Genomic DNA, 16,689 nt, shown 5'->3' with positions numbered 1-16,689 from the left:
AGACCCCAGCACAGGCAGGGCCTGGAGATCAGGGGCCTGGATGGTAAAAACTTCAATAAAAGTTGAAAATGTTGTAACCCCCTTGGTGGTTATTTTTCCTCCTTTTCATTTTGCTTCCTCTGGAGAATAGAGCCCCTGGGCTTCTCTTCGGGAAGGGAGGATAACATTTAATTCTGGATTTATTGTAATGTTCTGCTAATCTTGAAAAATGTATAAAATCACAAGGCAAAAACTACTGATTCCAATTCATTGTAGTACCAAACAGAATTACAATGTAAACACACTTCATTTCAAAATATTGAATTGGTAGGAGACCATATATTATATAATTTTATTTATTTTTTAGTATTTTACTTATTTATTTTTAGAGAGAGGGGAAGGGAAGGAGAAAGAGAGGGAGAGAAACATCAGTGTGTGGTTGCCTCTCATGTGTCCCCTACTGGGGACCTGGCCCGCAACCCAGGCATGCACCCCGACTGGGAATCGAACCAGTGACCCCTTGCTTCACAGGCCCATGTTCAATCCACTGAGCCACACCAGCTAGGGCTATGTGAAGCATCAATAACAGCCAAATCCACGGAGACAAAAAGTAGATCAGGGGTTGCTTAGGGCTGGGTGTGAGGGATAGAAGGGTAAATAGCTAAAGGGTACAGAGTTTCTTGATGAGGTGATGAAAATTTCCTAAAATTGCCTGTAACAATGGTCACACTTATCTGTGATAAGTGTGAAAAACCATTGGAATGTAGTCCTGACTGGTGTGGCTCAGCTGGTTGGGCATCATCCTGCAAAGCAAAAGGTCACCGGTTCAATTGCTGGTCAGGGCGCAGGCCCAGGTTGTTCTGGGCGCCCTCGAGAGGCCGCTGATCTCATGTTGATATTTCTCACCCTCTCTTTCTCCCTCCCTTCCCCTCTCTAGAAAGAAATAAAATCTTAAGAAAAACAACACCACTGAATTACTGAATTGCACACCTTAAATAGATGAATTGTACTGCATGTGAATTATATCTCAAAGTTGTTAAAACATAAATGTTAATATACTCTCTTTGCTGCATCTGCTTTGAGAATGAAGACTATATTCAGCAACCAGACTGTTGACATTCTGGAAAATGTCAGCACCACCCTGGAGGGATGCACAGTTAAAATGAAGGGCCCCAGAGGAACTCTGCAAAGGGACTTCACCAGTGCAGAACCTCAGCCTCCTTGGAAATAAAAGGAAGAGGGTCCAAGTTGGCAAACAGTGGAGAATAGAAAGAAACTGGCTGTAGTTCACAGTCTGGTCAAATACCCCACGTGATCAAGGATGTTCCATGGGGCTTCCATCACAAGATAAGGTCTGTGAATGCTCACTTCCCCATCTCCATTTTTACTCAGGAGAGTGGGGCTCTTGTTGAAATCTGACATTTTGTGTACGAAAAAAATCCATTGGTGGTGTCCATATGAGGCCAGGCTTTGCTTGTTCAATATCTCAAGCCCAGAAAGTGGCTGGCATTGAACTTGTATTGCTGTTTTGGTGCAGCAAGCCAAAACAGCTCAACACAAGGGAAAGTATTAAACGTTATCTATGTCTCTGAAAAATGAACCACTCAGCAAGCTGATAAATAAGATCTAAGGGTCATCTAGCTATGAAACGAGATGACGGCAGATGATTCTCAAAACCTATTTTTGATATTTTTAAAATGCAATACAAATTATCTATTGGAAAAAATGTAAGAGGAAGTCTTAAACTCGTGTTCTGCTCAGCTGAATATCCTGTGACTTGCTTTGTGTGCTCAAGGCAGTGACCCTCTCAACTTTGCAGGGACATTTTGTGTTGCTGCATCCCGCCACCAGGGGGAGCACAGTCTATTATTTCCTGTCGTAGACAGCAGAGGGTCCTTTGAACGCCTGGTAATCTGGGGGGAAAGGAGTGAATGTGCCATCAGCAACTGGTGTGTTACCTTGGGCAAATCATTCCTTCTCTCTAAGCCTCAATTTCCTCAGCTGTAACAAAGGGAGAAAAACTATTTTATAGTCTTCTGGAGCTGTGAGAATCCCTTAGTAGAGTGCCAGCTCTCTACTAAGAGATTGCCATGGAGCAGTAGAAATCCGATGTGCACACCCATGTGCTCCAGATCACCTGTCCCCAAGTGAGCCTGTGTGCTCTCATCTGGGGGCCAATGACCACAAGTCACTGCGGTTATGGAACAAGGAGGAGCATCTGTCGGCAGAGAGTCACAGTTTGGCTGAGGCCAGACCGCCGGGCCGCTAGCTTGGGTGCCTGACTACAAATGCAGTAGCAGCTGCCATCCTGAGAGAATGGAGAAGGGAGAAGTTTCTTCTGACTGAAGAAACAAAAGAACTGCATCAAAGCCAAGCTCGGAAAGGTGACTCACAAAACAGGAGAAAGAACAAGACAGCCTCCAAGACAGGCCTGGGAAGGTATTTCTAGGCACAAGGAGCAGGTATTCGAGTCAGACATACACTGAGAGGAGGGAGATATATAGAAAAGCAGCTTAAGACAGAGTTATGCTGACATAAGAACATCCAAATCTGTAGAGAATTAGAGCCAAAACTGATGACAGTTGCCAGGAAGCAAGATCTCAAATACTCTGGAGAATGACAGTTTTGCAGTTTCTCCTGTGCATTTGAAATCAAGGAGGGAACGTAAGGAAGATTGCCTGAAGGTGGGAAAAGCAAGAAAGAGATTGGTAGACAGAATAGTTAACAGCTTGAGGGCAGTTATACTTATGTGCATTAACCTAGATACACAGAAACAATGGACAGGTCTTGCTTAAGGCAAAGATAAACCTTTTACAAAAAGTTGCATGCTTGGAACATGACTACCCACTTTGACCTGTCTGGTTAGGATTTATGATCTGATCATTCGATGAAGTTACTTTCCACAGAACCTTTTCTTCATCCATACTGATTTAGAGTCAAATAGTAACATCATGACTCCATTCTTCAGAAACATAATAATGATGAATAAGGCACAAAAATAGGAAGAAAAAAACCCCAGGAAGATCTAGTCAAGATAAAAGTGAAGAAAAGCTCTTTGTGAGCCAGGAACAAGTAGAACTGGTGAATGGGGAGCTATGTGGGCCTGCACTGGGTCAAGAGGAAGCTTTGGTGGCTGAACTTCCGATTAGCTGGGGCAGCTGGAAGTAAAAGCATGTGGGGTACACCCCCTCGCAAAGCACTTGACAATGCCTGGTAAAGGGGAAGATAGACGGTCCTTTGACCCATCAGCTCCATTCCTGGTCAGGTCAGTAGTTTAAGCAGACGTTTAGAAGGGATAAAGCATGTTACCTCTGTGGTTTTGAGTACGGAGTAAAGGAGTGATGATATTTATATATTTTTTTGGTCAGCTTATCCCATGTCCCTTCTGACCACATGGTCTTAACTTGGCATCCTGGCTGCCACCTCCGATGCTAACCAGGTTGGCTGACACAGTCACGGCTTGGGGACAAAGGCTTCACAGAAGCATTTTCTAGCCATGTCGGTTGACACAGTCACGACTTGGAGATGACGGCTTCACAGAACCGTTTTCCAGCAGGACGGACGTGGCATTAGTGGATATATGGTGTTGCTTTTATTCTTACTGTTTCTTAGTATTCTAACCTTTACACTTCTGATAATTTGGAATCTCCTAGAATTAATGACCACTCTCAGAGAAAAAACAACAGTTGGCTCAAGTCCTAAGCAATATCACCCTGGCTGAATTAAGGCATCGTACTTTACTTATTTGTTCCTGTGAAAGCCACCCAAGAAAGAACAGTTCAGGGAAAAATATGTATTCCCACAGAACTGCCTCATAGAATAGCAAAAACCCCTTTAGAAAATAGCCCCTGATTGTCAAAGAGTTGTTAGAGTAACAGCCCCTCCTTTACCTTGAATAGGAATATATATCAATTAGAATTAGACAGGCATAAAAACAGAAGAAGCTGGTTAGCTATTACAAACTAAGCACTTAGAAACAACTACCAAGGAGTCAGAGTCCTCAGTATACAAAAAACATTTTAGACAGCAAGATAGATAGCTAAGTTAGATATTACAAAGGCTTATAGTGTATTTCCTAACCTCTGCTCGGTCTAGCGTACCTGTTGCCAATGACAATTTCTGAGAACTTTAATAAACAATAAGACATTTAAACTGTATACATAGAACTATTTCAAATTGTCTGACTAATTGTTTTCCTGGTCAAAATAACTTTTGTTTAACATAACTGAAACTATGGGAACTTTCGTATTTTCCTGGTTACCTTTGTATTGATTTTTTCTGCTTAACTGATCATGCTGTACACCTGTAAATGTTAATCTATGCCAAAAATGAAAATATAAAAAATCAGCTTGTACTTGCAATAAACGGAACAGTGCTTCACCTGCCTTTGAGCTGTGTAGTTGCCTGTTACCCAGCGCCGACGCCTACTCTCACCTGAGGACCCTTAGATGAGCTGCGGCTGGACCGCGGCACCTGGCTGCATTTTCTATTCCTGGGTTCAAGTCCCTATGCTGTCTCAGAAACAACCTACATGCTCAACAGGACAAGGGTAAAGTCAATAGTGGTGTATCCACCCCATGGTATACTCTCCAGTGATGAAAACAGATGAGTTAGAGCTACATGTGTCAGTGTGGATCACTCTCTGGGTGTGGGAGAGGAGAATCACCTCTCTGAGAGAAAGGCTGGTGTCAGTGAATGGTTACTCGGTCTACCATAGACATTCCGAAAAAGAAAAGACAAGGTCATTTCAGATTGTGATAAGTCTCAGAGATGAATCAGGGAGATGTAGGAAGGTGACTAGAGAGAATGCTAATTATATCAGGTGTATCAAAGAAGATATTACATGCCCCTAATGCTCTTGTTTAAAATTCTCTTCTGCTTTTTTCCTTTTGGTATGGTAGGTTTTCAGATCCCCGGGAGTGTTCCTTTCTCTAGGTGCTACTGGAAAACCGATACTAAGTCTTGCAGGAAAAACAATTTCAAGGATATGTCTTCTCTTGTCAGCAGCCACATAGGAGTGGACACAGCTCCATGTCATAAAATTGGTTCAGAAAAAATTTTTTAAAGATGGAGGTATAGATAAACATGGCTCACCTCCCTGCACAACCACATCAAAAGTACAAGTAAACTACACAACAACCATCACTCAGCACCATCAGAAATCGAGCTGCATGGAAGTCCAACAACTACAGAGCTAAAGAAACCACATCCATCCAGACTGGAAGGAGATGTGGAGACATGTAGACATGGAACAGGTTGGTCCCATACCCATGTGTGGTGAATAAAACTTTGGGAGGGTTATCCCAGCCCCACACTAGGTCCACCTAGTGCCCAGGCTTCCAGTGCCAAGAAGATATTTCCCCATAACTTCTGACTGTAAAAAACAGCAGGGTTTGAGTCAGGGAAAGGAAATACTTCATTACCAAGAAGTGCTTCTTAAATAGCTCACACACAGACTTACACAGAATCACTCCCTCTGAGCTCCAGCATGGTGTAGCAGCCTGAAAGGCACCAATGCCAAACAGGGAGAAACTGAAGTGTCTGGCATCAGGATGAGAGCTAGGGGATAGCTTTCTCCCAGACAGAAAAGTAGGCAGACACCATTGTTCCTCTTCTGAGCCATCCCTGCAAGGAGCCACAGAACCAGCAGGCAGGGCCCTATATGAGATTCCATCTACCTGGCTCACATGGTTTGCTCCACCCTGGGGAATTCCTAAGGTACTACCCGACCAAAATAACAGGTGCTTTTCTATATGAATGGCTTGTCTCAGCTCAGGCTTACATCTTCCTAAATCCTCTTAAACAAGCAGCAACCAGCCTCAGCATGCGCCCAGCCCCCATACCTCTGACTAAGAGACCCCAGGCCCAGCACTAACCGAAGTAAGCTTTGGATCACAGTTTGGCTTCACTCAGGAAACTCCAAGCCCAGCATAGGTAGCAGCCATCTGCAGATTGCTTTGTAGCTCATGCCGGTTGGCCTCAGGTGGAACACAGGTGGTAGCTGACCCTGGCCTACCCCACCTGGGAAACCCCAGAGCCTGTTCACTGAGTAGACAGCTATAGGCCACATTGGAACACCACAACCCTGCCCCTGCACAGCTGATCCTACACAGAGGGTGGAGGTTGGTGGTCAATGGTCACAGCCAGTCCTTGCATCTAACTGGCCTGGCTAAATTCCTCCCGTTGACCTTCCAACAATAATCAAGGCTCAATTACAAGAGGAGGGTATACTCAGCACCTATGGAGGGTGCACCTTGAGTACCCAGCTTGGATGATAGGGGAGGCTGTGCCACTAGATCATCCCACCTATAGGTGCCCTACAGGACACCTACTAGATTAGGCCATGCTACCAAGACAAGGACTCATAGAGGCTTTGCCTAATATACATAAAAACAAATCCAGGGAGGCTGCCAAAATGAGGAGACAAAGAAACATGGCCCAAATGAAAGAACAGATCAAAATTCCAGCGAAAGAACTGAAGGAAATGGAGATAAGTAATTTATCAGAAACACAATGCAAAACACTGGTTATAAGGATGATCAAGGAACTTAGTGAGGACCTCAACAGCATAAAAATATGCAGTCAGAAACAGAGGATTCACTAATGGAAATAAAGAACAATATACAGGAAAGAACAGTAGCATGGATGAAGCTTAGAATCAAAGCAATGACATGGTCATAAGGAAACAAAAAACAACCAATCGGAACAATAAGAAGAAAACAGAATTTAAAAAAATGAGGATAGTGTAAGCAGCCTCTGGGGCAACTTCAAGCATTCCATCCTTTGCATCATAGGGGTGTCAGAAGGGAAAGAGAAAGAGCAGGAAATTGGAAATCCATTTTTAAAAAATAAGGAAAGAAAACTTCCCTAATTTGGTGAAGGAAATAGACATACAAGTCCAGGAAGCACAGAGAGTCCTAAACAAGAGGGATGCAAAGAGGCCCACTCCAAGATACTTCATATTAAAATGCCAAAGATTAAAGAGAAAGAGAGAATCTTAAAACCTGCAAGAGAAAAGCAGTTAGTAACCTACAGGAGAGTTCCCAGAAGACTGTCAACTGACTTCTTAAAAGAAACATTGTGGGCTAGAAGGAATTGGCAAGAAATATTCAAAATGATGCAACTAAACCAAGATTGCTCTACCCAGCAGAGACCATTTAGAATTGAAGGACAAATAAGGAGCTTTTCAGACAAGAAAAACTAAAGAAGTTTATTATCACCAAACTGTCACTATATGAAATGTTAACATGACTTATTTAAGAAAACAAAGATCAGAACTATGAATAAAATGACAATAAATACGTATCTATCAACAACTGAATCTAAAAACAAACTAAGCAAACAAGAACAGAGATAGAATCATGGATACACAGAGTGTTTTGATGGTTGCCAGATGGGAGGGTGTTGTGGGGGAATGTGTGAAGAGGTGAGGAGATTAAGAAGAACAAATAGGTAGTTACAGAATAGCTGTGGGGATGTAAGTACAGTATAGGAAATGGAGTAGCCAAAGAATAGCATGACCCATAGACATGAGCAATGGTGTGGGGATTGCCTGAGGGGATGTGGGGTGCTGGGTTGGGGGTCCAATGGGAGAAAAACTGGGACAACTGTAATAGTCTAATCAATAAAATACAATTTACAAGAATTTTTGTAAAAAATTTGAGAGTACACTTATTAAACCTAGGGACAGTGAAACACGGAAGGGCCTACAATAGAAGAAGTGACGCGAGAGAGCCTAAGTGGGGCTCCTTTGGCTCTCTAGAAATGTAATGGGAAGGAAGTGAGCCACGATGCAGCTGCTGTCATCTTTCTGGAAAGTCAGAGAAGAGGGTGCCTTGGAGACAAGTTCAGGGGGTTGGCCTGGGACGAGCTGCCACTACCCATTGCTCCCCTCCTGACAAGTCTCACTGGGACCCTTAGGGTTTAGGAGAAAGAAAATCCACTTGAAAATGAGATTCAGCCCTGACCAATGTAGTTTAGCTGGTTGGGTGTCATCCCACAAAGGGAAAAATTGCCAGTTCAATTCCTAGTCAGGGCACATGCCTGGGATGAGGATGAGGACCCCTGATGGGTGCATATGAGAGGCAATCAATCAATGTTTCTCTCTCCCATCAATGTTTGTCTCTCTCTCTTTCACCCTCCTTTCTCTTCTCTCTAAAACATAAATAAGTAAAATCTTTTTTTTAAAAATGAGATTCACTTGGATGTACCCCAAGAATCGTGTGATGTTTCAAAAAATCTTATCTGAATGAAATAGAGAATATTTATACAGTCCTCTTCAGAATTGAAACTTGTTCTATTTTCTGTTAGTAAAAACTGTTCTTGGGAATGAACTACTGATATGTGCAGCTACATGAAAATTCTCAAAACCATTATACTGAGTGAAAATCTAGGCACACAAAAAGTGTCCTATATCTGCTCATGTGTAACACTAGGAAAGAAAGCCAAATCTAATCTGTAGTGACACAAAACAGATCAGCAGTTGCCTGGGGTTAGGGGAGAGGGTAGCGTTGACTGGTAATGGTCAGGAGAAAACTGCCCACAGTAATGGAAAAGTTCTATACTATGTTGAAAGTGGTGGTAGGTACTCAGAATTGTACATTTGCCAAGGTTTATCAAACTTTACACTTAGAATGAGTGTGTGTTTTATTATATGTAAGCTATACCTCGAGAGAGTTTGTTTAAAGCATCTTTCAAAGCTGTCCTTGGAAGTATTTCTAAAAGGTGGGGATGTTTTCTTAAGACACTCAGATCTTAGAGATTATTTTTAGGTCTTGTAAAAATAACCATTAACCCCTAAAATGTCTGTTTTTCTAGTTGGTTACTGTACTTGATAATTGTTGCCCTGGTATTGATAGTAAAATAGCAACTAAACCTGATTTTAGTTCCCGAATAGATTAGCTTGTCTCTATTTATCTTTTCCCAGACCAAATCATTGTGATTTCTTCCCTCTTCAAGGAAGAAGTTTCAGGAGAGCTGGCAGTTTCCTTTATTGAACACGTATTACCCTTGTAACTTATTCAGCTGACACCCTGTAATAAAGACCTGAGCTTGTAAAAAATAAAAGTCAAATAAAATACAGTAGTTGCTGAAATATCATGACATCTCTGTTTAAATATATGAGAGAAATACTTGTAAATATAATTAATATATATCTCAACTCAGGGCAAAAATTGGCAGTTCCCCGCCCATTGGCCAGATCACTCTGTCAGTGAGAGCATTCACCCGACACCCCAAGGTTGTGGGTTTGATCCCTCGTTGGGGCACATACAAAAATCAACCAATGAGTGCATAAATAAATGGAACAACAAATAGGTATTCCTCTCTTTCCCTTCCTCTTTCTAAAAATCAATAAATAAAAAATAAAAACTGGAAGTTCCCTCTTCTCTATATATGTACAAATATTTAAACTCATGACTTTTGTCAATTCTTGTTCCAAGATTAGTTTGAAATTCTGAGAGGCAGTATAGCAGAATGATTACTAGCATAAATCTGAAACCAGACTAGCTAGGTTTAAATTCTATCTCTACTCCCTACCAGCTCCGTGGTAACAGAAACATTGCTTAACTTTGCTGAGCCTGGGCCCCTGCACTGTAACATAGGGATAATGACAGTACTTACTCCAAAGGGTTGGTGTGAGAAGTGAATGAGTTAATACACGTGAGACACCCACATGAGGACCTAGCATGCAGCGTGTAAGTCTGGACGGACTAGTTACACTGTAGTAACAAGAAACTCCCAAATCGCAGTTGTTTGAAATAATAAAGGTCTCCTTTTCATTCAGGCCTCACACATGTTACAGATTGGAAGGGGGCACTGATCACCCTAACTCACTCAGGGACTCAGGCTGACGGAAGCCCAGCTTGACACATGCTTCCACGGCAGGAAATGGGGATTTGGCAGATTGGATAGTGGTTCTTAGAATTTCTGCTGTGTACGTTTCATTTGGTGAAAACAGGCACATGGTTACACCTAACTTCAAAAGGGGCAAAGAACATGTGTCTAGAAAGGGGGAGGGGAACCAAAAATATTTGGGAACAACACTAATTAATTACCATGGTTACCTATTATAATATGATTTTAAGGTGGGTACAGAACTCAGGAGGCTGAGGAGGTAGGTAACTTGAGCTGAGCCCTCAATGACAAAGAAGACTATGGAAGCAATCTGTGCAAAGTTCTCAGGGCAGGAATGGGTTTGGGGCATTTAAGGAGCAGGAAAATGGCTCGAATGTTTGAAGAACAGTGAATGAGAGTGAGAGTGGGCAGCTGGGTCACACGAGGCCCTGAAGGTCACGGTGAGGAGTTTGAATTTTATTCCAGAGTGTACTGGGAAGCCACTGGAGCGTTTAAACCATTTAACATCGTATAAATTTTATAAAGACCATTAACTCTGGTTGCTGTTGTGGGATGGGCAAGGGTAGAAAAAGGGAAGTCAGTTAAGAGGCCTGGGTCCAGGTGAGTGATGCCAGTGGCCTGGACCAATGTAGTAGCAATAGAGATGGAGAGAAGTCGACACAGTCAAGATTAATTTTGGAAGCAAAGCTGATGGATTAGACATGGAGTGTGATGGAAAGGAAGGGATTGATAATGACCCCTAGGTTTCTGGCCTGTTAGCCGAGTGGATATTAGGATGGAGATTTCTCCCAGAGTAGAAACTGGGTAGTAGTGGTGTTTTCTGAATCAAGAGTTGTGGTTTGTCCATATAAATTTGGAGATGCTTTTGGATATTTATGCATTGGTACAAATTTGGAGGTCTTTGCAGTGAACAAGGCTGGAGATATAAACTTGGAGGTTGTATTAGTTATCTATTTCTACATAACAAATAGTGCCCAAACCTGGTGGCCTACAACAACAAACATTTATTATCTCACAGTTTTTGTCAGTCAGACTTTAGGCAGTAGCTTGACAGGATAATTCTGGTTCTGTGTCTCTCATAAAATTGCAGTCAAGATGTCTGTTGGGGCTGCAGTCATCTGACAGGAGCTGGAGGATCCACTTCTAATAGGCTCACCTACATAGCTATTGGCAAGAGGCCTTGGCTTCTCACCCATGCCACTCCATAGCCTGCTTGAACATCCTAAAAACACAGCAGCTAGCTTTCCCCACAGGAAGTGATCTAAAAAAGAGTGAAAGGCAGAAACCACACTATGCCCTGGTCTTGGAAGAAACATCTCTTGATCACACAGGCCAACCCTGGTATGATGTAGGAGGGGGTTACACTAATTTCAGGAGATTCTATCAGCATGTAAATAATATAGAAAGCTATTGGAGTAGGTGAGATAATTTGGGCAGCGGGGGAGGGGCAGAATATAGATAGAGAACCCAGGACACTCCAACATTTAAAGGAGAAGGGGTCAGCAGAGGAAGCTGAGAAGTGGCGAGTGAGGTAATAGAAAACAAAAAGCTTGTAGGTTCATGGAAGCCTGGGAGAGTGTTGACTTGAACAACCAAGAGTAAGAAAAAGACTGCCAAATAGCTTGGATCTACAACACAGGGGTAATTGGTAATTGTGCCAAGAACACTTTCTGTGGAGTGTTCAATCTAATTGGAGTTGGTGGAAAGTAAACATAATGAAAGAACTTGGTGACACTGAATATAGAAAATTCTTCTGATAAATTTTGCTGTGGAAGGGAATTTGGGATCAAGAACATTTTTATGACAGTAGATCCTAAAATATGTTTGAATGCTAAATAGCAATAAAGGATATACTAATTAAAACGAAAAATAATTTATAGGGAATCAACAGAAGAGCAGACAAAGCTGAGAATCAAATCAGTGATCTGGAATATAATGAAGCAAAAAATACTCAATCAGAATAACAAAAAGAAAAAAAACAAAAAATAAGGATAGTGTAAGGTGTCTCTGGGATAACTTCAAGCATGCCAACATTTATATCATGGGGGTGCTGGAAAGAGAAGAGGAAGAGTAAGAAATTGTAAACCTATTTGAAAAAATAATGACAGAAAACTTCCCTAACTTGGTGAAGGAAATAGACACATCAGTCCCAGAAGTGCAGAGAGTCCCAAACAAGATGAAAACAAAATGTCCCACACCAAGACACATCATAATTAAAATGCCAAAGGCTAAAGACAAAGAGAGGATCTTTTTTAAAGATTTATTTGTTTACTTACTTATTAACTTATTTATTTATTTATTTATAGGGGAGAGTATGGAGAAAGAGAGCAAGAGAAACATCAATGTGTAAGGAAAATACTGATTCGTTGCCTTTCACCTGCACGCCTACTGCTGACTAGGCCTGCAACCCAGGCATATACCCTGACTAGGAGTCGAATCAGTCACCTTTAGCCTTGTGGGATGATATCCAACTAACTGAACCATGCTGGCCAGGGCCAAAGAGAGAATCTGAAAAGCAGGAAGAGGAAGACAGTTAACTACCTACAAAGGAGCTCCCATAAGACTCTCAGCTGGTTCCACAATAGAAACATTTTAGGCCAGAAGGGATTGGAATGAAATATTGAAAAGAGATGAAAAGTAAGGACCTATAATCAAGACTACTTTATCCAGAAAAACTATCATTTAAAATTAAAAAAGAAATAAAGAGCTTCCAAGATAAGAAAAATCTAAAGGAGTTCCTCACCACCACACCATATAATAAGAAATGTTAAAGGGTCTTCTTTAAGAAGAAGGAAAAAAAGATTAAAAAAATAAACAATAAAATAGCAATAAGTACATATCTCTTGACAATTGAATCTTGAAACAACAAACCAAATGAACAAGCAGAACAGAAACAGACTCAGATACAGAGAACATTTTGACAGATGCCAAATGGGAAGTAGGTTAGAGGGATAGGAAAAAGGTAACAGATTTAAGAAGTACAAATTGGTTGTTACACAAAGATAATGGGGATGTAAAGTACAGCATAAGGAATACAGTCAATAAAAACTATGAGTATTAGAATGTTCATAGTTATTAGAATATTAGGAAATATTCTAATAACTATGTATGGTGTCTGAAGGGCACAAGATTTATCAGATGATTACTTAGTAAGTTATATGATGGGGTGTACACCTGAAACTGATATAATAAGGTGTGTCCATTGTAATTAAGAATAAAAAATGAATTAAAATAAAAAAATTTGACTTACGGTCAAGGTGAAGGCATAGGTAGATACATTTTGCCTCCTAGAACAACCACAGAGAGAATTACAACCTTATCTCAAAATGAATAACCAGAACTGTCAGAAAATTGAGCCATATGGAAGTCCAGTGACCAAGGATTTAAAGAAGTCACATTCATCCAGATGAGTAGGAGAAGTGAAGTTGTGGAGACTAACAGAGAGGTGCAAAGAGGCCATGTGGTGTGGAGAGGCAGCAGCGGTGGCAGAACAGTGGTCCCACATTCACATGTGGGGGATAAAAATTGGGAGGGAGACCCTGGGAGTGAGCGATCCCAGTTCCAGACCAGATCACACAGCCCAGGATTCCAGCACCAGTAAGATAGATGCCCATAACTTCTGGCTGTAGAAACCAGTGGGGATTGAGGTGATGGAAGAAACTTCCGGATTTTCAGGAGAGTCCATTTTAAGGGACCACCACACAGACTCAGAACATACACAAACTCACCCACTCTGGGATCACCATCAGGGCAATAGCTGGAAGGGCGCCAGTTGCATATTAGAAGTGGGCAAAGTGACTGGAAGTGGGCAGAGTGCTGGCCAAACCTCCAGAAGCCAGGCAGCAGCACTGTCCCCTCTCTGAGCCCTCCCACTACACAGAGCTACAAAGCGGTGAAGTGGGTTGCCTGCCCTGGAGATTATCTAAGACTCCTCCCCACACAATTTGCAGGTGCCTCTTCTAAGACAGGGAATCAAAGCAGGTATACCTAATACAGTGAAACAAATACAGGGAGGCTGCTTAACTGAGGAAACAAAGAAATATGGCTCAAATAAAAGAACAGAACAAAACCCCAGAAAAAGAACTAAAAGAAATGGAGGTAACCAACCTTGCAGATGCAGAGTTCAAAACACTGGTGATAAGGATGCTCAAATACCTCATTGAGTACAGCAAAAACATAAGGGAAGAAATGAAGGTTATACTAAGTGAAATTTAATGTGAAATCATCTCAGTTCACAACAGGTAATAGTCTCAGTAATTACAACGCTACAGCACCCTAGGAGCTATCTCCCATTACTTACAAGAGCGACAGACCATCAGGTCTTTGTTTCTGAATGACCAGAAAGGTTGTCTAGTTCCAGAGGCTCATCCAAAGGTTGTCTAGTTCCATGGCTTTCTGGGGACACTTTCAATTGGGTTTTCCTGAATACAGAGCCTAAGACAAAGACCTGTTAGACACAGGCATTTATTTGGGAACTGATTCCAGCAATGTGGTAGCAGGAAGAGTAAAACAGAGAAGAAAGAAAAGCCAGTATCAAATTGTATTATCAAGGTTACACCTCGACTGTGCATATCTTCCTAGAGTTGCCACACCTCTGATGGTTTCTGTGTCCCTTTGGTTGAAGTGTCTCTAGGTAATTAATACCTACTTCATCCCCCACTGCCACGTCCGATGCTAACCAGGTCGGCTGACACAGTCACGGCCTGGGGATGCCATGTCCAGTGCTAACCAGGTCGGCTGGCACAGTCACGGCTTGGGGACAAAGGCTTCACAGAAGCATTTTCTAGCCATGTCAGTTGACACAGTCACGACTTGGAGATGACGGCTTCACAGAAGCGTTTTCCAGCAGGACGGACGTGGCATTAGTGGATATATGGTGTTGCTTTTATTCTCAGTGTTTCTTAGTATTCTGACCTTTACACTTCTGATAATTTGGAATCTCCTAGAATTAATGACCACTCTCAGAGAAAAAACAACAGTTGGCTCAAGTCCTAAGCAATATCACCCTGGCTGAATTAAGGCATCGTACTTTACTTATTTGTTCCTGTGAAAGCCACCCAAGAAAGAACAGTTCAGGGAAAAATATGTATTCCCACAGAACTGCCTCATAGAATAGCAAAAACCCCTTTAGAAAATAGTCCCTGTCTGTCAAAGACTTGTTAGAGTAACAGCCCCTCCTTGTTAGAGTAACAGCCCCTCCTTTACCTTGAATAGGAATATATATCAGTTAGAATTAGACAGGCATAAAAACAGAAGAAGCTGGTTAGCTATTTCAAACTAAGCACTTAGAATCAACTACCAAGGAGTCAGAGTCCTCGGTATACAAAAAACATTTTAGACAGCAAGATAGATAGCTAAGTTAGATATTACAAAGGCTTATAGTGTATTTCCTAACCTCTGCTCGGTCTAGCGTACCTGCTGCCAATGACAATTTCTGAGAACTTTAATAAACAATAAGACATTTAAACTGTATACATAGAACTATTTCAAATTGTCTGATTAATAGTTTTCCTGGTCAAAATAACTTTTGTTTAACATAACTGAAACTATGGGAACTTTCATATTTTCCTGGTTACCTTTGTATTGATTTTTTCTGCTTAACTGATCATGCTGTACACCTGTAAATGTTAATCTATGCAAAAATGAAAATATAAAAAATCAGTTTATACTTGCAATAAACGGAACAGTGCTTCACCTGCCTTTGAGCTGTGTAGTTGCCTGTTACCCAGCGCCGACGCCTACTCTCACCTGAGGACCCTTAGATGGGCTGCGGCTGGACCACGGCACCCCACTTCTCAACTCCATTGAAGAAGCAGAATTTAGTAATTTAGAGACTGCTTGGGATGGGATGCACTGAGCAGGGTTGAGCCTGGGCATTCAGGGAACTGATCATTGATCATTGAGCTTTCAGGGAATTCAGCTCTCCTGAAATCAGAGCCTGTTGGAGACATGGGACCTAGGACACCAGAGGCACCTACCACACCGTGTGAACAATTGCTAGCGCCCCTCTTAAGGCTTTAGAAGGAGCTCTGGCAAGTGAGGGGCTCTAAAGCTGAACTTTTCAGCTTTAGGATTAATCCACCTCTGCAGGGAATTCACATTTGTCCTGGAGGGAATGACTGAGGAGGAATCTTTTAGTCAACTCAGCTTTATACACAAGTTTGTCTTCCTCTCCTGGTGCCCCACCACTCTGCAACCTCAAGGTCTCTATCAAATACATCCTACCTGGTCCTCTGTCCAGTCCTTCTGAATCCCATGGGTGGGGTGAAGAGCAGTCAAGAAACATAGAATGTCTGTCCAGAGGTATCCAATCAGGTAATATGAAAAATAGAGACATTTAGTACTTCTGGCCAAGATGGAGGCATGGGTGGAAACACTGTGCTTCCTCCTACAACCAAGTTTAAAGACAACAAAGTTTTAGTAACAAAAAGGCAACCAGAACACAGAAAATTGAACTATACAGAAGTCCGACAACAATGAATTGTTCAGCCACACCGATAAGAGCGGCAGAGCCAGTGGCTGAGCGGGGTCGGGCAGGGAAGATCTCCCAGACCTACCCAGGTGTGCAGGAAGCCATTGGCAGATCCCAGGTATGGGGTAGCAACAGGTGGACCCAGTGAGGGTGCAAGGCGGCTGGCTGACAGCGGACACACATTCATGTGCAGATAAACCAGGCGAAGGAGTGAGCAGTGAGACAGACCGCACAAGCCCCAGCAGTGGGAAGCAGCAGAGAGGACCGCCATTGCCCCTCTTTGAACCCGCCTCCACATACAGCATCACAACCCAGCAACTGAGTTGCCCCACCCTGGTGAACACCTAGGGCTCTGCCCCTCATACATAACAGGCATGAACATA

This window comes from Sturnira hondurensis, unplaced genomic scaffold (assembly GCF_014824575.4).
Source record: "Sturnira hondurensis isolate 20B ecotype Veracruz unplaced genomic scaffold, ASM1482457v3 Scaffold0003166, whole genome shotgun sequence".
In the NCBI taxonomy this organism is placed as follows: domain Eukaryota; kingdom Metazoa; phylum Chordata; class Mammalia; order Chiroptera; family Phyllostomidae; genus Sturnira; species Sturnira hondurensis.
This window is presented reverse-complemented; position numbering follows the sequence as displayed.